The following is a 22918-nucleotide window of genomic DNA, read 5'->3' as shown; positions in this document are numbered from 1 at the left end:
AGGAGTGTAAATTGGTGCATAGCATTTTGAAAAATGCTATAGAGCTTTACTCTACCACGTAATTTTAAGTCTTATTTTTGAGTATCTTATCTGATGTATACAAAAAACATTAAAACAAAGGGTTGTCTATCTCGATGTTTATTGAAATGTGTTTGCAATAGCTAAATAAGTGGAACAATAGAAGGAATCCATGATATAGGACTGATATATATGTGTGTGTTTATGCAATGATACTATTCATCTACTTTTAAATTATAGATTTACAACAAAACAAAATAATTCAAGAGAATTCTGCAAAGTGAAAAAAATCAGAAGAGTCTTGCTCATTTATTGTTTTGATTTGGTTTGGTTTTGGGCCATATCCAGCGGCGCTGGAGTTACTCCTGGCTCTGAGCTCAGCTTATTTCCAGCACAGAAGCCTGTGTTCTCTCTCAAACATGGACTTCTCTTTCTTTCCCTTCACATCATTTTAAGTAAGTTTCAATAAAAATCTTGTTTCACTAAAGAAAAAAGTCAAAATAAAAAAGGAGAAAATCATAAATAAAATAAAATAAATAAAAATATATAAAAAGACAAACCATTAGACACATAATTGAACTAAGGTTGCTGGTGAAGAAGTGAGGAGTGGTAAGAGAGATGGAGGATAAAACATTGCAAAATAAAAAGTTTCAGCAAGAGTCAGATAAAGTGATATTTCAAAAGTTATATTTTATTATATGTAGGAGATGAATATATGGAAGTTTTTTGGGAAAACTATCTTATACTTACATTTTTCATAATAGAAAAAAGTCAGTGAAACAACAGCAATAACAAAATTTAACTGTAAAACTACAGTCTCAGCATGAGTATTACTAAGTGGTCTCATTGCCTCAAGCCACTAGCTAGTTAAGAGAGGATAATAAAATGAATGATTCTGAGAAAAGACAAATCTTTTTTAGGCCTAACAATTGCATTGCTCAAGATTTGCCATGAAACTGACCGAAATGCATTAAAGTTTTGAAGCAATGTGGAGTGGAGGGGAGGCATTTCACACAACAAATTGCAAGCCTGGCCAACAATAAATTAGGCTATGTATACCTTTTAAAGCATCTAAAATCCACTGACCCTGCATGGGTAGGAAGCTATAAAATTGCCTTCTGGGGCCCGGAGAGATAGCACAGCGGTGTTTGCCTTGCAAATAGCCGATCCAGGACCAAAGGTGGTTGGTTCGAATCCCGGTGTCCCATATGGTCCCCCGTGCCTGCCAGGAGCTATTTCTGAGCAGATAGCCAGGAGTAACCCCTGAGCACCGCGGGGTGTGGCCCAAAAACCAAAAAAAAAAAAAAAAATTGCCTTCTGGACAACAAGGTTACACTGCACAGAGTAGGCCTCAGATACTCCAGTGAATGACATTTAACAGTACCGAATGTGCCAGAAGAAATAGAAAGTGATTATAAACTGACATGGGAGTTTATCAATGCCAGATAGCTTTTTAAACTTTTTTTTGTTGGGGGGCTGCACAACCTGGCTGTGCTAGGGATTACCCCTGACCCTGTGCTCAAAACTCACTGGTGGCATTTAGAGGGACCATATGGGGTTCTGGGGATCAAACCCAGGTTGGCCACATGCAAGGCAACCCTACCCACCCAATGCCAATTAGGTTTAACAGAATTTGTTCTGTTACCAAGTAAAGGGAGCCTTTGATATGCCTGTAGAATGGGATTTTCTGTAGACCCAGGGCTTCATGTATTTTCCATTCTTCCTATTCTTGGAACAAAAACTTCCACTGAAATCTTCTTGCTCTCACGTGTTGCTTAAATGTTTGGAGGGGTGCCGGAGAGATAGCACAGCAGCAGGGCATTTGCCTTGCTTGCAGCTGACTCTGGAGGGACCCGGTTTGATTCCCGGCATCTCATATGGTCCCCCCAACCTGTCAGGAGTGATTTCTGAGTGCAGAGCCAGGAGTGACCCCTGACCACTGCTGGGTATGGCCCAACAACCAATCAATCAATAAATAAAATAATAAAAAAGTATTTGGAGGGCAAATAACTACCGAATGTACATTGCACTGTGCTACAGTATACTCAATACTGTACTGGTTTTTGTTTGTAGGAAAATTTGCTTGGAACCTGTGCTTTAACCTTAGCTCCTTTTCTGACGTACTGTATTGCACGAAAAGATGATTGGGTCAGAAAAATAGAGCACAGGAGGCAAGGCCCTTCCTTGCATGCTTTGACAGCCACCCTGCTTTGATCCCCACTACCACATATGACCCCCTGAACACTTCTAAGTATCATTTTGAACACTAAAACAGGAAAAGCACATTTAATCTTCATTTTGGCCTCCTGAATGCTGAGATAATAAATCCCTGTTATTTAAACTTCCCTGTCTGGGACTTGGTTAGCACAATCTCAGAAGACTTAACACATTTTTGTACCAACAAGTGGATGCTACATTATCAAATATAAGTATCTAAGGGTCTTGAGATGTCTAATTGAATGTGGCAAGAGTTTTTGAGGTACCTAGCAGAAATAGAAAATGTCAAAGGTGACTCTAGTGAATTCAGAAAATGAGGAGAGTGGAGAAGGAATCTCCCTTCTTAGAAATACATAAATCACTGTGACTTAAATGTTGGTGTAAATATGGATGGGAAGGCTATTCTGGTGAAATCACAGACTGAAAAGAGATGCAGGTCATTGGAGAGTGACGAAAAAACAAATCTTGATACAAAGTTAGAAAGAACCTGCCTGGATTGTGGCTCAATACTTTGTAGAAAGAAGGGAGAATTGGGCTGATTGCTCTTTGAAAGATGGTTTAGACAGGGCCAGACCACAGAGAGTAGGACAGAAGACAGAATGGAGATTAAGAAGACAAACTTGAGAAGGCTCCAAGTATTGCCTTTCTGTATTCTTGCCCTCTACAATCATTCTGTTGCCTCAGTCTATCGTTGACTCTATAGACGCCCTTGTGCAGGTTCGGATTTGTCTAAGCAACTGCTGTCATGAAACCAGCTTTCCCATTTGGCTGCAAGAAAGATTTAAATTACTTGAAGCTTTAGTCCTGAAGTCATAAGCCATTTCTGCTAGGTTTGATTGGGTTCCAATGCAGGCACCATGCCATGTTTGAGAAGAAAATATTTGTTTTCTAGGGGTTTATAGATTCTCTTCACAGCAACACTAGCTAAGCACTTCTATGACTAATGATGCTTTATCTGTTCTCTTAGATGACTCACTCAGGGCAACAAGGCTTCTCCAAATAAGCACTGAGAAGTATGTCTAAGAGCACACTGATCTACAACACAGCTCAATTTTACCTCACTTAGTCCTTTGGGAGGCAGAAATAGCACAGTGGTAGGGCGTTTGCCTTGTAAACAGCCGATCCAAAATGGAAAGTGGTTCGAATCCCAGCATTCCATATGATCCCCCATGCCTGCCAGAAGCGATTTCTGAGCTGAGAGCACCTGGGTGTGACCCCTACCCCCCAAGAAATAAGTTAGCCCTTTGGGAGTTTCAGGAGCTGACCTTGGACATTGTTGGCACATTCATTTGTCCTCAGGGATTGTTTACATTTTCTGGCTAGGGAAAATAGTTGACTCTTTCCCTGTATAGGTTATCACTGATGAGTTATTTGCAGTGTGCTCAATTTTAAGGTAGCTGAGTCTTGGGGTTTGTAAGGAGATTTAAGATGAATATTTCCTGATAATAGGCAATGGAGAAATCTGTTTTCATTTGCATAATGCATAGGATTAATATTTTAATATTTGGATTTGTGTAATGATTTACAGGACTGTTTAACTACTGGTGGGTTTCTAGACTTTTTTTTTTACCTTTCCATTACATATATTACTTTGATGAGTTTTGGAGACATAAGCATTCTTCTACTGAGCCACATGAACACAGTCTGTACACTGTATTTCTGTGTATTTTTTGAGTTTTGTTTGTTTGGTTTTTGGTTATGGAGCCACACCCAGTGATGCTCAAGGGTTACTCCTGGCTATGCGCTCAGAAATCACTCCTGGCTTGGGAAACCATATGGGACGCTGGGGATCAAACCAAGGTCTGTCCTAGATAGGTGCGTGCAAGGCAAATGCCCTACCGCTTGTGCCACTGTTCTGGCCCTTACTTCTGTGTTTTTGAGGATAAATTTCATCGGGGAAATTACCCAGGTAGTGAATAGCTCCACCATCTGAGCCACTTTGAAAAGCTATTTCCTCCTCACCCAGGGGCTGATCCTGATCCTAGGCTCATACTGGCTCCTCGGCTCACACTGGCTCCTCTGCTCCTCTGTCCAGTTTAAGTACATCTGCTTTATTTTTCTTTTTGCTAGTTTGCCAGTGATTAATTTTAATGAGCTGTAGGTGATTCAGAGAAATACTTAGTTTGAGAACCACTGACTAGAAGCATGTTATCCACACATACTCCCAAATTGCCTCTTGTTAATTTACTCCCTCAAAAGTATATAAGAGTGCTGAATTCCTTGATCCCCCCCCCAAATCATTATGTGCCTCTTTTTTTAATGATGTATTAATCTAATAGGAAAATAGTATCATGCCCCTTTAATAAGGTATTTGTCCTGCTGTTGTTTCCATCCCCCCGCTCTGCTGGAATCCTTCTCTTCCACTTGCTCTATGGTCTCACCCATCCTCCTATTTTGGAGGTTCTCAATTCTAACACATCTAACCTTGCCAGGCAACCATCTGGTGCTTGAGCGCTAAATTAATCTCATTCTCTGGGAGTTGGCAGAAGCAAATACATGATCTACATATAAAAATCATTTTGTTCATTTGTTATTCTCTGACTGAGCAGGAAGTACAAACTCTAGTTGTGACAATCCTTTCTCAATTGTGTGCTTTCCTGGACTTCTGTGTACCACTTAGTGTTGTAGTGCTAGTATGTAAAGCATTAGTGAGAAATACAGGCAGAAACATGAGGAAAATTGTGATTATCATGAATGTTAGACTCAGCATTTAGGGTGGAAGCTGAGTAGATAGCACAGGTATAAGAAGTTTGCCTTGCACCAAGCAGAAGTGGGCTTGATCCCCGCACCATTTCCCTGATTGAATGGTTTTTTGAGGGTAGGGGCTTCCCTTCATCACATTTAAGATCTGAAAAATCTTGATTTGACCAACAGTAAGTCCTTAAAGTTGACTTCATGGTATTTCTCTTTTATTTGTCTCACAGTACAGGAAAATCCAGGAATTTCATGGAACATATTCTTATGTATCCTCCCTAGTAATTGTTGAATTGTGATATTCAGCTCCATATCAGCCACATGAGCATGGAAAGACAGAAAGAAGTGGCTTTGGATGCATTTCTGGATCTCTCTGATCTCATTTCGGGGACTTAGGTAATGGGAAATGGGTCACACTTATAAACGAAGCCCCAGGCTCCAGAACTAGGATCTGACATACATAGCTTTTTTTACCTCACAAATAGCCTTATTTCCTCAAAATAGACTCTTTACTTCACACACATAGCCTTGTTACTACACCAAAATAGTCTTGTTAGCACACACTTTGGCTTGTTACCTCACAAATAGCTTATTGTCACAAACACACAGCATTTTACCACACACATAGCTTTGTTAGCCTTATTACATCACATGTAGCCTAGTTAACTCACACATAGCATTGTTACCTCAGACATTGCCTTATCACCTTAGATATAGCATTGTTACCTCACAAATAGCCTTGTTATTTCACACACATAGCTTTGTTAACCTCCCACATCACCTTAGTGCCTCACAAATAAATAACCTGTTACCTCACACCTATCCTTTTTACCTCACGAGGCATATCCTGTGGCCAAACATACAGACTTGTTACCTCACAAAAAGTATTCCTAACTCTCACCATAGCCTTATTACCACACATGCCTTGTTACCATATACATAACCTTGCTACTTCAGACATAGCCTTGTTAACATCATAAGTAGCAATGTTATCTCACATTCATAGCCTTGTTACCTCACACAGATCATTACTTACTCTCATATAGCTTTATTCCCACACAAATAACCTAGTTATCACCAACATGGCCTTATTATCTCAGCTATAGCCCTGTCACCGCAGACTTAGCCTTGTTAACTCAGACATAGCCTTGTTAACTCACACGTTGCCTTGATACTATGCACAAATTACTTTGTTACCACACTCAAAGCCTTGTTGCTTGACATAACCTTGTTACCCCACAAATTGACTAGTTACATAGCATTAACTATGCTATAACTCATGCTCATAGCCTTGTTATCTCAGACATAGTCTTGTTACCTCACACATAACCTGGATACTGCAAATAGCCTTTTTACCTCACACACTGAGCCTTTTTACCTCCAGCAGAGCCTTGGTACCTCACACATAAATTACCCTGCTACATCACACATAGCCTTATAACCCTACACACTTATAGCCTTGCCACCCAACATTTAAACTTGTTCCCATACACATAGCCTTGTTACCTTAGACATGGTTTTGTACTCCAGGCATAGCCTTGTTACCCTCAGACAGCCTTATTACGTCACACTTACCTTGTTGTCACACGCATCCTTTTTACCCCACAAATAGCATTACTAAATCACAAAAAATTACCACACACATAATCTTGTTACCACATACATAACCTTGTTACCTCAGACATAGCCTATGACCTCACAAATACCCTTGTTACTTCAAACAAACAGCATTGTTGCCACACAAACATCCTTGTTACCTCACACATAACCTCATAGCCTGTTACCTCACACTTAGCCCTGTTGCCCCCCACACATAGACTTGCTAACTCACAATAGCCTTATTACTCCATGCATATCCTTGTTACCATAGACATAGCCTTGTTACCTCACAAATAGAATTATTATCTCACACACATAGCCTTGTTACCTCACTCATAGCGTTTTTGCCTCACACACAGTCTTGATACTTCACACAAATAGCATTGTGAGCAGACACATAGCATTGTTCCCTCACATATAAATAAGCTTGTTACCTCACACAGAGCCCTATAACCACAAAGATATAGCCTAGTTACCTCACACATTGCCTTATTATCTCATCCATAATCTTAATACTACACACAGATAGCTCTGTTACCACATACATAGCCCTGTTACCTCACACATAAATAACCTTGCTAATCTTACACGTAGCCTTATTTTTACACACACACACACACACAATTTTTTTAAATTTATTTAGGTTTTTGGGGCGACAACCAGCAGCGCTCAGGGGTTACTACTGGCTGTATGCTCAGAAATGGCTCCTGGCAGGCTTGGGGGACCATATGGGATGCCAGGAATCAAACCTGGGTTTGTCTCGGGTCAGCCACGTGCAAGACAAATGCTCTACTCTGTGCTATTACTCCGGTCCCCCACACATGGCTTTGTTACCTCAAATATCCTTGTTGCCACACACATAGTCTTGTTACCTCAAAATTAGCTTTGGGGCCCGGAGAGATAGCACAGCGGCGTTTGCCTTGCAAGCGACCGATCCAGGACCAAAGGTGGTGGTTCGAATCCTGGTGTCCAATATGGTCCCCTGTGCCTGCCAGGAGCTATTTCTGAGCAGACAGCCAGGAGTAACTCCTTTGAGCACCGCTGGGTGTGGCCCAAAAACCAAAAAAAAAAAAATAAAAATTAGCTTTGGTAAATCTCACAGACTTATTATGGAACACACAGATAGCCTTGTTACACATACATAATCTGTTACTTCAGACATAGCCTTGTTACCTCACACAAAGCTTTGATATTACACACAAATAGCCATCTCCTATGGCCTTGTTACCCTACACATAAAATAACCTTGTTATTCATACTAGCCTTATTACCATATACACATAGCCTTGTTACCTCACACATAGCCTAGATACCTGGACCCACATGTCATTGTTAATTGACACACGTAGCCTTGTTTCTCTCACATATGAATTTGTTACCTTAAAACTAGCCGTGTTACCTCACACACAATCTTCTTACCTCACAAAATAGCCTTTTTGCCACACACACATAGCCTTGTTACCTTACAAAATATGCATTGCTAACATCATACAGGACTCGTTATCACACACTTTTTTTTTTTTTTTGGTTTTTGGGTCACATCCAGCAGCACTCAGGGGTTACTCCTGGCTCCACGCTCAGAAAACCGCTCCTGGCGGACTCGGGAGATCGTATGGGCTCTGGGAATTCGAACCAATGACCTGCATGCAAAGCAAACGCACTACCTCCATGCCTTCTCTCCGGGCCCTGATCACACTTTTTTTTCTTTTTGGGCCACACCCAGTGATGTTCAGGGGTTACTCCTGGCTATGCGCTCAGAAATCACTCCTGGGAACCATATGGAACCGCCGGGGGTAGAACTGCGATTAACCGGGTTAATCCTACGCTAGCACGCTACAAGGCAAAACGCCCTACAGCTTACGCCACCAACACCACTCCAGCCCATTGTTAGTTACACGACTTAACCTTGTTATCACACACATAAACTTGTTACCTATAAACATAGCTTTGTTCCCAAAAATAGCCATGTTACCTTACTCAAAGCCTTGTCGCTATACCCATAGCCTTGTTAATTCAAACAAATAGATTTGCTACCACACAAATAGCCTTGTTACTACACACATAAATAACCTCCTCGCTTCACATATAGCCTTGTTGCCGCACACATTACTTGTTACCTCACAAATAGAATTGCTACTCTCACATAGCCTTATTACCACACACGTAGACTTGTTACCACATGAGCCTTGTTACTTCAGACATAGCTTTCTTACCTCAGACATAGCTTTGTTACCTTAGACATAGGATTATAACATCAAAAATAGCCTTGCTACCTCATACATAACCTTATGACTACACACAGTAGTCTTGATTCCATACACAAGGCCTTGTTACCTCACACGTAACATTGTTTGTTACTCATAGGCTTATTACCACACACATTGCCTTATTGTCACAAACACACATAGCCTTGTTACCACCTATAACAGACCCCGGGCTCCAAAACTAGGATCTGGTGAGATGTGGGTCTGGAAGGAAATGTTGATGAAGGAAATAATCCACCATAGTGAAAGGGGTGCAAGAACAAGTTCAGGAATTCAAACACTTTAAGCCATGAATCCAACAACACCAAGCCTTCTGCTCTAAGAAGGAAAGGAGCTTACTGGAAGAAGACTGAAGAATGAGCCTTTTTCTTTCTGAAACCCAGGCTTTATTTGCAAGAACAATAACATACCCTAGAGTGGAGAAGAAAATACCAAGTAGGGAGGGACCTGGTAATCCCATCACCAGATCACACCCTAAGGTGGAGTATTAATACTGATTAGGATGGGACAGTAATCAACATCTCCCTCTAATTGACTTTATAAAAAAAAAAAAACACTACAAATGAATACATATTCCATGGTTCTTAGAAAAGTGTTTTATGCCTTTAAAAAATAAAGATAAAAATTGGCAATATTTTGTATAGGTGCAGCAAAAGTTGGGGAAAAAATTTAGCCTAAAAGCAGAGTATCTCTGCCCATGAAGCATTCGCTAAGAACATCTACAGGCTCCAGGCCATACTAATTTGTCTAACCCCAATGTCTTTCTGCAAGGTCCCAGAAAAGGTTCTCCTTAATCATAGTTTTCACTATCAGGTTAGCATGATTAACTAACCCTGGGCAGCTATGTGCCAAGGGACAGTTCCATTCATTCCTAGACACTCTCTAATTGTCCTAGGGCCAATCTACCGTTATGGTCTCCCTGCCATGTCAGAGTTATCTAGGCTTGGCCAATGTAAGATGTGCAGGTCAAGTCAAAATGATGAGCCAGAAGATGGATATCTTGGGCCCTCTTATCCTCTGTAGGAGTGTTCTGGTAGGAGGGGGTCTGTCCCATCCCTCTTCAGGTTTGGGAGAGACTCTGATCTCCAAAAAATATTGTTTATGTTAGAGAAGAGGCCCAGGATGTGGGCACGTTGGTACAGATTGAGGATCTATACCTGTACGAGGCCTTGATTCCTGGTGTAGGTGCAGAGAACTGTACTGGACCCAAGATTCAGGGCTAATCAGCTGATGTCCAAGTGAATAAAGCCTAAGTCAAGTCAACTATGGCAAATATTCAGGGTGGAAGACCCCCCGTAGTTTCTTATCCTAATGGGTAATTACTCTTAGTATATAATATTTTCTGAATTTAATGTGCCCATGCAAAAGGAATGGTGCCAGAGGATACTATTGGGGCCTATTGGGAAGATAATAAACCAAACAATACCTATCCTGGTTCTATCAAAAGCACAGAACTTCAAGGATATTATCTATACTATCTTCTAAGAATTCCTACTAACAAATGTAAAGAGAAGGGGGGAAACTGTAACTACATAATGAAATAACAGCATAGGGAATATACTTATGAAGAGATACACTTAGAAGTATACAAAAGAAGGGCCAGAGAGATAGCACAGCAGTAGGGTCTTTGCCTTGCCAGCAGCTGATCCAGGACAGGAGGTAGCTCGAATCCCAGCATTCCATATGGTCCTCTGTGCCTGCCAGGAGTGGTTTCGGAGCACAGAGCCAGGAGTAACCCCTGAGAGCTGCCAGGTGTGACCCCAAAACAAACAACAAAAAATAAGTATACAAAAAAAGGTATACATATCCCCTAGTCTTTTGAGATAATCTGAGGAGAGGATAAATTCCCGGTCACAACTTCAGTCAGCAATGCAGTCTTGTGGAGTCTGAAAAAACAGTTTGCAGCAGTCACAGATTAGGAAATGTCCTAAGAGTGAGGATCTCTCAAAAGCCGAAACCATTGTGAGCAACAGTCTATGGTGAAATGAAGTGTAGAAATTGACCACCGAGACACATCGGCAACAGTGGTGTGCCTGCTTTCTTCTTTGGAGATGATTTGCAGTCAGAGTGATGACATAGAGCAGGAGACCTTTAATATAGGATGAGCCACTGAAGAGGACTGTGAGCAGTTCACACGCAAATAGTGCTGCCTGAGTCCTGCTTTCCATGCAGGCAGCTGTCTGCAGCAAGTCCAGCTGCGGATGATTATACTTGATTCTTCAAACTTACACCACAGTGGCATCATACGCACCAGTGTGGCGCTGCAATAGCAGTGCACCAACTTCCTGGGAGACAGAAATGGTCATACAAAAGAAGAGCTAAAAAGCAATATGAACAGACATTACATATAATCAGACAAACATTAAAACATAGAAGTGACTAGCAAACACACACACACACACACACACACACTCACACACACACACACACACAGACCAAAGGATTGATCCATAGGAAAAAGTTCAAATTCAGGCATCTCATATGGTCCCCAAGCCAGGAGTGATTTCTGAGCACATAGCCAGAAGTAACCCCTGAGCATCAACTGGTGTGACCCAAAAACAAACAAACAAAAAAAGATTATTGTAAGTATAATAAAAATATATAGAATAGAAATTAAGACACTGACACATTTAATAATGAGCACTATAGTGGGGTATCCACATCCTGCAGCTGTTTTTTTGTTGGTAAAAAGTTAGAAAATTATTATAGACATCTTTAAAGAGCATTCATTTAGCTTTCTCTAATAAACAGGTGTATTCATTGCAGCAAGGTCTCTTTGATAAGCTGCCTGAAGTTTTTTACAAACAAGTTAGATATTTCTGAAAACTTCATGATTATCAAATTTAAACCAACGTTTTCTTGCTGTATGTTTACAATAGGCTATGCAATGACCCTTTTCCATTTTACCAAAAAGGTTCAAAACAGAGAATCAATTGTATTCTTAATGGTTGTTCTTAGAGTCCTTTGTGTACTGTGATGGATCAAGATTTTCTAAAAGAAAGTTCATGTAAGTCTGTAGTTTTTTCATCTTCTTGCCATCGTAGAAGAAGCGTTTCAAATGTATTAAGAGCACAGATGGTAGTTTCCAAATTTCTGTGCTTTTTAAGAAATCCTGCTGTGTGTCACAGTGGCTGCAATAAACCCTATTATTGTCTCTTAGTTCTTCTTTAAAAAACTTTAAGGCATTCTCGCTTTGGCAGCACATAGACTAAAATTGGAACGATATAGAGAAGATTAGCATGGCCCCTGTGCAAGGATGACATGCAAATTCATGAAACATTTCATTTTTTGTTTGTTTTTGGGTCACACCCTGCAGTGCTCAGGGGTTCTTCCTGGCTCTATGCTCAGAAATCATCCTGGGCAGGCTCGGGGGGACCATATGGGATGCTGGGATTTCTGACCACCAACCTTGTGCATGCAAGGCAATCATCCTGCCTCCATGCTATCTCTCCGGCCCCCATTTCATTTTTTTTTAAACATAAAACAATTTAAGGCAGTCTTGCAATCTGTAGATGTCAAAGGTAAAGATAATGAGTGAAGATCTCTGATGTCTGAGATTTTGGTGGCAGATGAAGCATTGACTTGTAGATTTAAGCTGGCCTTGGAAAAGTATAGCAATAATAGACTCATTAAACTGCTTGTGTCTCTGCCAACCTTGTTTTAAAACGTTTGAGTCTTGGCTCTGTACTCAGGGGTTACTCTTAGCAGTACTTGGATGACCATTAGATGCACGAGATTGAAACAGGATCAGTCTCATGCAAGGCAAGCACTGTAGCTCCTGTACTATACCTCCACCCTGCATATTTTAATATATATAAAATGCCCTTCAGATAGCATCTATCTCATAGAATTGATGGATTAGATCAAATAACATGTGCTGTGACAGAGAGTGTGCCCTGTCAGATGCCCTAATTTATACATGTGGATTCCACTGATGGCGTATTCGCTCTGAAACTTCTTTGTGCTTGAATGTGTTTCTAATATAAATAAGCATAGACCTTCATTTGCTGCATTTGGTTATGTATCTTCTAGAAAGAATGACATTTATACTTGCTCAGATTGCTAGGGAACAGCCTATCTGCCAAGGGGTGTCTTTGTGAACCTTCTGTGTGACAGGTGCCATGTCATGGTACTGCTTTTTGAATAAAATTCTCAGGAAAGAGAAATTTCTCTATTAAGGTAGGAAGTCTTACCGATTTCTTTTGTTTCTACTCACCTATTTCTTTTGTTCTGCTTCAGCAAAAGTTCGTTAATTCATTAAATTCTTTAAAGAAAATACATCACATAGTTGACATAGTTGATTGTAATACATTTGTTTCCAATAAGTTAAAACAAAGTTATTGGAAAAAATTTAAATGAAAGAATGTTAAAAAGAAAGAAAGAGAAAGGAAGAAAGAAAGAAGAAAAAAGAAGGAAGGAGAAAGAAGAAAGAAAAAGAAAGAAAAGAGAAGAAAGAAAAGAAAGAAGAAAGAAGAAAGAAAGAAAGAAAGAAAGAAAGAAGAAAGAAAAAAGAAAGAAAGAAAGAAAGAAAGAAAAAGAGAAAAGAAGAAAGAAAGAAGAAAGAAAGAAAGAAAGAAAAAAGAAAGAAAGAGAGAGAAGAGAAGAAAGAGAGAAAGAAAGAAGAAAGAAAGAGAGAAAGAAGAAGAGAAAGAGAAAGAAAGAAAAGAAGAAAGAAAGAAAAGAAAGAAAGAAAGAAAGAAAGAAAGAGAAAAAAGAAGAAAGAAAGAAAAGAAAGAAAAGAAAGAAAGAAAGAAAAAAGAGAAATAAAGAAAGAAAGAAAGAAAGAAAGAAAAGAAAGAAGAAAAAGAAAGAAAGAAGAAGAAAGAAAGAGAAAAGAAAGAAAAGAAAGAAAGAAAGAAAAGAAAGAAAGAAAAGATAAGAAAGAAAGAAGAAAGAAGAGAAAGAAAGAAAAGAAAGAAAGAAAAGAAAGAAAGAAGAAAGAAGAAGAAAGAAAGAAAAGAAAGAAAGAAAAGAAAGAAAGAAGAAAGAAAGGAGGAGAGGAGGGAGGGAGAGGAAGAGAGAGGAAGGAAGGAAGGAAGGAAGGAAGGAACGAAGGAACGAAGGAAGGAACGAAGGAAGGAAGAAAAGGAAGAAAGGGGCTGGAGAGATAGCATGGAGGTAAGGCGTTTGCCTTTCATGCAGGAGGTCATCGGTTCGAATCCCAGCGTCCCATATGGTTCCCTCTGCCTGCCAGGAGCAATTTCTGAGCCTGGAGCCAGGAATAACCCCTGAGCACTGCTGGGTGTGACCCAAAAACCAAAAACCAAAAAAAAAAAAAAAAAAGAAAAGGAAGAAAAAGAAAAAAGATAAAGTACAGTAGCAAGCACATTTGTGTGCATTATTGTTTCTTTGATGAAGACATTAATACAGTGGCAGAAAGTTTAGGAAGCCCTTGTTGTTAGCTCTCTATTCTGTTAAATTGGTGTGTTCCTGAAGTTTAATCAGATCAGTGTCTCCAAAGGGAATTGTGGAGAATCAGTGATGAGACAGGGCCATTGGGTAAACAATGATTCTGGATCATGGTGAAGCAGGCGTGGCTTCACCAGTGTGGCATGCCCTCTCCTTCTGAGATGAACAGCTTTCTGCTGTGTGGACCGGTGTACCCATGATTTTTCATGGCTTGATTTACATCACAATCGAGAAAAGACTGAATCTATGGAGCTGACCCAATTGGAACATCGTGACTGTATTTTTGAGTGTGGTCACAGCTGCCAGGCTTCTCAGAATATGGATGATACAGGTGATGGTGTCTGCACTTACTCCAAAAAGTGCTGGCTATATGAGACCAAAAACCAGTGTACCTAAAGTTTGATTAGATTGTTGTCCCCAAAGGGAGTTATAGAGGGTCAATGATGAGGCAGGGCCATCAGAGAAATGGAATGGAGGCAGTACAAATGGCTTAGGCAGGGTAGAAGCTTATCCCACCAACTCCTCCAGAGATGGCCAGCTTTCTGCTGTATGGGCCAGTGTACCCATGGTCTTTCATGGCTTGGTTTACATCTAGTTCAAGAAAAGAGTGAGCTAATGGAGTTGGCCAAGTTCTAACATCTAACTCATTTTTTTGTTTGTTTTGTTTTTGTTTTTGTTTTGGGGGGGTTCATACCCAACAGCACTCAGGGGTTACTCCTGGCTGGCACTAGGAAACGTATGAAATGCTGAGCTTTGAATCACCATCCGTGCTAGATCAGCTGCATGCAAGGCAAATGCCCTACCGCTGTGCTATTCCTCCGGCCCTACCTAACTCATTCTTAACTTAAAAATAAATTGCAGATATTTCAAATTTTTATTTGGAGGGTAGGGCTTGGATCACAGCAGCTATTCCTGGCTCTCTGTTTAGGAGACACTTGGGAGCACTTGGGAGATCATAGGTGGCACCAGAGTATTTGAACCTATGTTGGCTGCATGCAAGACAAGTGCATGAACTCCTGTACTATCTCAGTACTATCTCCTGTACCGATACTCCTAGCTTAACGACCTACCTGTTTAGTGACCGCTCACACTTATGACCATCTCTTCACTGTTACTTTATTTTATTTTAAATATCCTTTTTCCATCTTGTACACGCTACAGTACAGTACAGTACTGTGGTTTTTGGTGCTTTAATGTACCTACTTTACTAACATTATGTTCTGTAATACATTGCAGTATTGTGTGTAAATTACACAACCTATGCAAATTAAAACAAGTGGAAGTGTTCAGCTTGATCTTTCTCGTTACTTTACTTATTCATGATACTGTATTGTCAAGTACTATGCATATACTGAACTACTGTATACAGTACATGCAGTTCCTCTCTTAACGACCAATTCACTTAAGGATCAAGTGGTTGAAACGGAACTTGGTCATTAAGCGAGGAGTATCTGTACTAACTCCTGTATCCATACTATGCTAATGAAGGTTGAGAGAAACTGTATTTTCTAAACTATACTTTGAAGCCACCTTCTCTGACTTTGTGGGCCACCCTTCTCTGGTTCCAAAAACAAGAGTTCTGTATTTTTCCTGGCGACACTCCTTCATCCCCACCTTGTCTTTTATTTCTGGAGGATCAGGTTTCAAAAAGGCTCAGGTCAGAGATTTGCAGGACTCAACTACCCACACTTAAGCTAATTCATAAGAGAAAGACTGCCAGGAACAAAATAATTCCTGAACTTTGATTCAAGTCCTTTCAGGCTGTTTAAAAAAAAAATCTGACCCCTAAGCAGGAAGGAAGAGGCAAAAGAGAGAATGATCCTTGTTACTGATGGAAAGAGGAGTCCCCTGAGAATTGCTACTCATCATGGGCAAGTGTGATTCCCAGACCCCAGTATGCTAGTAAGTGCCAAGTAGAGGTCTGGTGGGGTCACAGCAAATTAAATTCCAAACCAATGGAACAAAATTCTCTTCCTATGCTTAGAATCAGTTGTTAGCACAACATCCAAACCGGGCAGGGCATGAAGTAGAGGCCAAAGGAAGAGAAGATCCACATGAAAACAGAAGGGAATAGAAGAGGTGGGTCTCCCAAATTCAAAGGCAAATTTTTCTCTAAGATATTTGTACAAATTACTCAGATTTTTTATAAATAATTTTTATTGTGACAACAGTGAATGACAAATCTTTCACAGTAACAGTAATATTTAAGGTACATAGTGACAATAAAACAGGGCCATTCCCATTACCAGTATTACTCAGATTTTTTTTTTCAGATTTTTAAACAAGTATTTTATTCTACTCATGTATATAACAATCTTTTTTTTTTATTTTTGGGCCACACCCAGTGACACTCAGGGGTTACTCCTGGCTATGCACTCAGAAATTGCTCCTGGCTTGGAGGACCATTTAGGATACAAGAAATCGAACCTTGGTCAATCCTAGGTCAGACACATGCAAGGCAAACGCCTTACTCCTGTGCCACCGCTCTCGCCCATATCTAACAATCATTAAAAAAACATTTTCTTGATTTTCTAGGGCCTATAAATTTTTTCATACTTTTCTGTATAAACAAGATATAAATTTGTATTTGTATCTCTACCCACCCACATTATATATTATATTATATATTGTATTATATATGATATATAATATATTATGTATGTTATATATTGTAATATATATTATATATATGAACTGAACTCTCCTTTGGCATGGACAAAGGAGCTTAGCATTTAATATAATATAGGTGTGCATAGATTACTCATATGGAATGACATATTGCAACTCATTGAAATTTCCATTTTCAGAAAGAATTCCAGGTTCAAAGGAGGCTTCTACCAATTAACTTATGTAGCAAGTTCCTGTGTGATTATATTAGTGATCTTTGTTTCTAGAGAAGAATAAACAAAGGAAAGTAAAATTTAAAGCAGAAATTCAGACTTCCAGAAATTCAGAAATTAAGGCTTTCCAGGTAGCCTTAATATTGTCTGGTAACTTTTTTGTAAAGTTGTCTGCAACCATAGGCTCAGAGACAAGAAATAGTACAGGGGTTTAAGTTGCTTGCCTTGGGCCTGGAGAGATAGCACAGCGGTGTTTGCCTTGCAAGCAGCCGATCCAGGACCAAAGGTGGTTGGTTCGAATCCCAGTGTCCCATATGGTCCCCTGTGCCTGCCAGGAGCTATTTCTGAGCAGACAGCCAGGAGTGATCCCTGAACACTGCCGGGTGTGGCCCAAAAACCAAAAAAAAAAAAAAAAAAAAAAAAAAGGCAAAAACGTTGTTTGCCTTGTGTGTGCAATCCGGGTTCAAATCCCTGGCAGCATAGATGATTCCCTGAGCACAGGAGCCGGGAGGAAGCCCAAAAGCCAAAAATAAAAAAAATATCAGTTAACATTTGGATTTGTGTCAACACAAATTAGAGCGAATGCTTGCTAACTCTAGGGCCATATTTCTGGATGTGTTTACTTTTGAATCTACCAGAACCTTGTACATATAATGAATGTTCAACTACATTTTTAAAGTGAATTAGAGAAAATTTGCATTGGGCTCTTGGGATGGCTGCCTGAATTAATAATTTTCCAAACCATGAACTGGCCTGGGTCACCCAGGCCAGCCAGTCTGCTGGAAGCCATCAGCAGAGTGCTGGGTGGTACAGCTACCTTGGGACTTGGATCATCTCTTTGGGTTGTTCCTGTCCCTTTGTTCTGTGAGAAAACAAAAATAGTAGAAAAGTTGGATACCTTATCTGGAACTCTTCCTGACTAACAAAATTATTTTGTTTGTTCCAATGCTCAGGAATAAAAATAATTGAATCAGACTCCAGAGCTTTCCCCCAGATCTAATTTCAGCAAACAAGTTGTCTCAGTCCTGCTGTGGTCACCACACCCTTGATTCAGAGAAGGGAATACAGGAATCTGTAACAAGTTTATGGCTTTACAGGGAACATAGTAAAACATCCCAAATTAAAACTTATAAAAATTTTGACAGATGAATCTACAGGCCATTAATGTAACTTAATGGTAGAGTAACTTCTGAGCTCTCAATTCCATTGAGCTAACGGTTTTATTTTTCCCCAGTGCTGCACTGTTTTGATTATCACAGCTAATAGTATAATTTAAGGCCAAAAAAGGCAATGCCTCTTCTCTTTATTTTGTTTTATTTTGTTTAGAGGGGAAACACCTGGCAGTGCTCATGGTTATTCCTGCTCTGCTCTAGGGGTTACCCTGGCACTGCATGGGGGACCATATGAGATGCTAGAGCTCGAACCTGGGTCAGCTGCATGCAAGGAAAATGTCTGGCCCCAAGAATTGCTTTGGTTATTTGGGGAGTTAAAATTTTTTGTTACTTAACATTGTGAAATAATAAAACTATGGTATCAATTTTTATTAATTTTTTAAAATATTGAACACCGTGATTTACAAAATTGTTCATAATAAAGTTGCTTTTGGCATTCAGTGTTCTAATCACCAATCCCACCACCAGTGTAACATTTCCTCCAACAATGTCCCTAGTTTCCCACCACAACCCCCAAGTTTACCCCCTTGGCAGGCACAAAATAATTTATTTTATATTGCTGTCACAACTAAATGGCTAATGGAATTATCATAAAAATACTTATATAAAAATAATTTGTGAAGAGTCACCATGTTGGCATTTGGCCAGCTTCATAGACTCACTCTATTCTTGAAAGAGATGTAGACCATGCCATGAAAAATTATGGGTATACCAGCTTTGCAGCTGAAAATGAGCAATCTTGGGAGTAGAGATGGGCCAAATTTCTTCCCTGTCAAAACCTCTCCAGCTGCACTCCCACCAAAATTACTACCAATGGTAGGTAATAATTAGGTCATTAGATTACCAATAACCTAGCTTTTCCACTTAACCATTGATCTCTGCAGAGAACCAAACTGACCAAAGCTCCATGTATGCCAGAGTTTGGGTTGATATCAACAGAACTTTGGAGGAGTGAATGTGAGCACAATCCCTTTGTCTTCTCTGACTTTTAGAAGGCCTGGTGGCTAAAACTATGTCCCACAAATGCCATAATATCAGCCAGAGAGCTTGGAATTCCTGGCCCATGCATCTGCATGTGTGACAGTGCAACAACTCCACATTTTTCAATACTATCCTAATAGAAACACACCAATTTAGAATTCAACATAGATTAAATATAGATTTAACATAGAATTCAACATAGATTAGAAGCCAACTAATGTTTAAAAGCAAGACAAATAATAAAATGATCAACTAGCAACAAATAACTTAAAAACCTTCTGACAATGTCTTACTTGACTTAATTATCTCATTGTGAGATACATAATAATAATAGTTATATAATATATATAATATATAATAATAATTTTTATGCTATACTAAAAAAAATCATTACTTACCTGTAAACAAGCAATATAAAATATATAGTCAAGGCCAATTACCACAAGCCCCATGGCAAATTTTATACTTAATGGAGAAAAACTAAAAGCCTGTTCTCTAAGATCTGGCACAAGACAAGCCACTCTATTAAACATAGTACTGGAAGTACTTTTCATAGCTATCAGGCAAGAAAAAGATATCAAGGGCATCCAGATAGGAAAGAAAGACGCCAAGTTCTTACTGTTTGCAGATGACATGATACTATAGTTAGAAAATCCTAAAGACTCTACCAAAAAGCTTGCTTCTAGAAACAGATTAGTATAATAGAGTGGCAGGCTACAAAATTAACAAGCAAAAATAATGACTTTTTTTTAATTTTAAATTACACAGTCAAGTTTCCCACATTTGGAGAAATAGCAGGGGTCAGCATGCCCAGAGTGCAATGGGCGAGCCTCACCCTGGGAAAACCACCTTTGTGATCATGGAATCGGCCCTGCCAGGTATTCCATGACTTTTTTAATATACAAATAATGAAAGAAAAAAATACATTAGTAAAATAATCCTATTCACAGGGGCCAGAGTGATAGCACAGCGGTAGGGTGTTAGTGTGTTTGCCTCGTACACTGCTGACCATAGATGGGCCTGGGTTTGATCCCCGGTATCCCATATGTTCCCCCGAGCCTGCAGGAACAGTTTCTGAGTGCAGAGCCAGGAGTAACTCCTGAGCACAGTTGGGTGTGGCCCAAAAGAAAAAAAAAATCCCATTCACAATTGTGCCACAGAAAATCAAATACTTTGGAGTCAACTTAACTAAAGAGATAAAAGACCTAATACAAAGAAAACTACAAAACACTGCTTCAAGGCTTCTGGTCTCCCAGCTTCTTGAAGGATCTCTCCTTCCTGGGAGCCGGGAGTCTAGCAGGAGGAGGTTTGGCAGGCCCCCGCCATGCCGGAGGCCTGCTTGGCCAGGCTTAGGGGGGGTGCGGGACTTGGGTAACCCCAGCACCCCTCTGCCGCCTTGCTCCAGATCTCCAGGGCTTCCCCGGGCCACACGCCTGGGCAAGCCGGTGAGTTGGGTCCCTTGGTGGAGCTTGAAGGTACCCTAGGCCTTCCCCCACCATCCATGCGGCTCCTTAGGGAGGGTCCGGGTGGGGCTCTGAGCTTCTGGTCTCCCAGCTTCTTGAAGGATCTCTCCTTCCTGGGAGCCAGGAGTCTAGCAGGAGGAGGTTTGGCAGGCCCCCGCCATGCCGGAGGCCTGCTTGGCCAGGCCTAGGGGGGGTGCGGGACTTGGGTAACCCCAGCACCCCTCTGCCGCCTTGCTCCAGATCTCCAGGGCTTCCCTGGGCCACACGCCTGGGCAAGCCGGTGAGTTGGGTCCCTTGGTGGAGCTTGAAGGTACCCTAGGCCTTCCCCCACCATCCATGCGGCTCCTTAGGGAGGGTCCGGGTGGGGCTCTGAGCTTCTGGTCTCCCAGCTTCTTGAAGGATCTCTCCTTCCTGGGAGCCAGGAGTCTAGCAGGAGGAGGTTTGGCAGGCCCCCGCCATGCCGGAGGCCTGCTTGGCCAGGCCTAGGGGGGGTGCGGGACTTGGGTAACCCCAGCACCCCTCTGCCGCCTTGCTCCAGATCTCCAGGGCTTCCCCGGGCCACACGCCTGGGCAAGCCGGTGAGTTGGGTCCCTTGGTGGAGCTTGAAGGTACCCTAGGCCTTCCCCCACCATCCATGCGGCTCCTTAGGGAGGGTCCGGGTGGGGCTCTGAGCTTCTGGTCTCCCAGCTTCTTGAAGGATCTCCTTCCTGGGAGCCAGGAGTCTAGCAGGAGGAGGTTTGGCTGGCACTGGTAATCTCTGTCCAGTCTACATTTTCAAAATCGCGCGGGGGCGATAGCACAAGAAACATTAATAGTACTCTCACAAGAAACATTAATCGTACTCTCACAAGAAACATTAATAGTACTCTCACAAGAAACATTAATAGTACTCTCACAAGAAACATTAATAGTACTCACTATCATTGAATTATGTTTTTTTGTTTTTTGTTTTTTTTTTTTTTGGTTTTTGGGCCACACCCAGTAACGCTCAGGGGTTACTCCTGGCTATGTGCTCAGAAGTTGCTCCTGGCTTGGGGGACCATATGGGACACCGGGGGATCGAACCGCGGTCCGTCCAAGGTTAGCGCAGGCAAGGCAGGCACCTTACCTTTAGCGCCACCGCCCGGCCCCTGAATTATGTTTTTATGTATGCAGAATGTCCATTTTGTACTCTGCCCTTTTGCATACCCCTTCATAAGTTCATATTTCTCTTTAACTTCTTTAACTCCTATCATCATTACTCCTTTTATACCCTTTCTAACTTAAGTATTGTTGAGTCCTAAGTCACAGACCAAAGTTGTGCCCTAGAGTTAACACCCACCCAACTATTTTAAAAGGCATAAAAAGGACACATATCTTTTCAACATTTTATGGGTGTTTTCTTTGACGGCTATAACTTTTGCTAAATACTTTCTTATACAATGATGATCCCCCCCCCCCATGTTTTTTATCTTCTCTTTGTGAACTGCTCAATATGGAATTTGGTGTGAAAGAATCCCTCAGTTTAATACTTATGTTTGAACCAAGTCATGGGTCTTGTTGGAAATGTTCTAATGCCCCCATATATCTGATAGCACCACGTGGCTTTATATCTTGTTTGCGTAGGCACACTAACATGGAAAAATACTATACATACCAATAAGTTCTTATCTAATAAAAATCTTGTAGTGCAATGAGACCTTACACCCTGAACATTGACATAAAGACCTGGCACAGGCCTCAGAAGAATGGGCATTCTCCATTCACCCCTTGATCTACAGAAGACATTTACAAAACATCCAAGGTTGTATATAACATCACCGGGTGGCATTCCTGTACCAGGAAAGACCCTACAGCTGCTCTGACATCTACTCAAAAGAAACACCCCTTAACACTGAGAAGACAACAAGAACAAAGACCTGCTTACTGGACAGGGCTTGCTGTATTGCCCCTTAATTGTGAGGTTTGTCTATAACATCACCTGGAAGCAATCCTCTATCACGGAAGACCCTACCACTGCTCAGACATCGTCCTGCTCAAAAGAGACTTCCCTTAACACTGAGAAGACTTAACAACAACAACCTGCTTACAGGAAAGGGCTTCCTGCATTGCCCTTTCATGGTGAGGTGAAACGAGAAGGCACTCCACATCATGACTTCAATGTAGGACATGCAGATTCCAGAATCTTTAATACAGAAACATGAGACCAACAACAGAGACTGTGTGAAAAGTGTGTTGGCACTACAGACAAAGTCTTGGATCGAACGATAACTTTCCTGAGG

General features: G+C 40.8%; 1 non-coding gene and 1 pseudogene across 1 annotated transcript; one reads left to right on the top strand and one right to left on the bottom strand.

Moving 5' to 3' along the window:
* The first annotated feature begins 11980 nt into the window (after positions 1 to 11980).
* On the top strand, positions 11981 to 12083 carry LOC126007356 (U6 spliceosomal RNA). Its single transcript, XR_007494936.1, has one exon. It is a non-coding gene; the product is annotated as a U6 spliceosomal RNA (small nuclear RNA).
* A 7841-nt stretch (positions 12084 to 19924) lies between these two features.
* LOC126008119 (uncharacterized) lies at positions 19925 to 20076 on the bottom strand (annotated as a pseudogene).
* Between the last annotated feature and the right edge of the window lie 2842 nt (positions 20077 to 22918).

The sequence above is a fragment of the Suncus etruscus genome, chromosome 4 (genome assembly GCF_024139225.1).
Source record: "Suncus etruscus isolate mSunEtr1 chromosome 4, mSunEtr1.pri.cur, whole genome shotgun sequence".
NCBI lineage: Eukaryota > Metazoa > Chordata > Mammalia > Eulipotyphla > Soricidae > Suncus > Suncus etruscus.
Note: the sequence above shows the minus strand (reverse complement) of the source record. Positions and strands in the feature narration are given on the sequence as shown.